The following is a 1,031-nucleotide window of genomic DNA, read 5'->3' as shown; positions in this document are numbered from 1 at the left end:
AGGAGGTCATCTGTCCAAGTCTGGTCCGACTGACCAAAAGTTGGTCAGCCGCGGACCAGACAGCGGGTCAGACGGACCGAGACTGAAGCCAGGCCGGACCGGGATCCGGAATATTTCCAAAATTCGATTTTAGGGTTTTCTAATCTTATTTAAGTTTAGGGTTTCGTCTAAACTAAAAATAGAGCCGACCTAAAACTCAGAAAAACACCCTAGAACCCTAGAGAAGTTGTTCCCTTGGATTTCTATTGTCCCGGGATTGGATCTCGTCTCTTGAGTTACCCTTTTCTTCACTAATCCTAGCAGATTCGTTCCAAATCGTTTGGAATCCTTCCCGTCGGTGTGGATACGTGTAGAGGGACTGTAACTTCAGTCCTAGGTGGTTTAGAACAGGCCCTGGATCGAAATAAACTTCAAGTCTCATCGAGAACGAGGTAAGTAACGATTCCCTCGGTGATATACAAGATCTTTCGGGTTCTGCGAGTTTGGTTGCGTCTGACGTTTGACTAGGTTTAGATTTTTCTTCCGCTGCATGAAACCTAGTAAACCAAACCCTAGATCCATATGATCGCATGCTAGGAACCCGTAGATTCCCTACAGTGGTATCAGAGCCTGGTTCTCTGTATATCGCTGTAGGGAATCTACGGGTTCCTAGCATGCGATCATATCGATCTAGGGTTTGGTTTACTAGGTTTCATGCAGCGGAAGAAAAATCTAAACCTAGTCAAACGTCACACGCAACCAAACTCGCAGAACCCGTAGATTCCCTACAATCTTGCCCATCAAACAAGACTCGCAAGATTCAAGAGACTCAAAGTCAAATGAATCCAGAAGACCTTCAGAATGAAGCTTCTGAATGCGCTTCTCGTTTATATGGCCTAGACGATAATGCCAGAGGAAGGTCGGATTTGAGTCGTTCGGCTTAAACCGTTTAGTACTCACGCTATAGATGGATGATGTTGAGTTTGAAGGCTGATCATTCAAGATGTATAAACTATTAACTAGATAACCATTACCTTAGTAAATATCGTCTC

This window comes from Tarenaya hassleriana, unplaced genomic scaffold (genome assembly GCF_000463585.1).
Source record: "Tarenaya hassleriana unplaced genomic scaffold, ASM46358v1 Cleome199, whole genome shotgun sequence".
Classification (NCBI taxonomy): Eukaryota; Viridiplantae; Streptophyta; class Magnoliopsida; order Brassicales; family Cleomaceae; genus Tarenaya; species Tarenaya hassleriana.
This window is presented reverse-complemented; position numbering follows the sequence as displayed.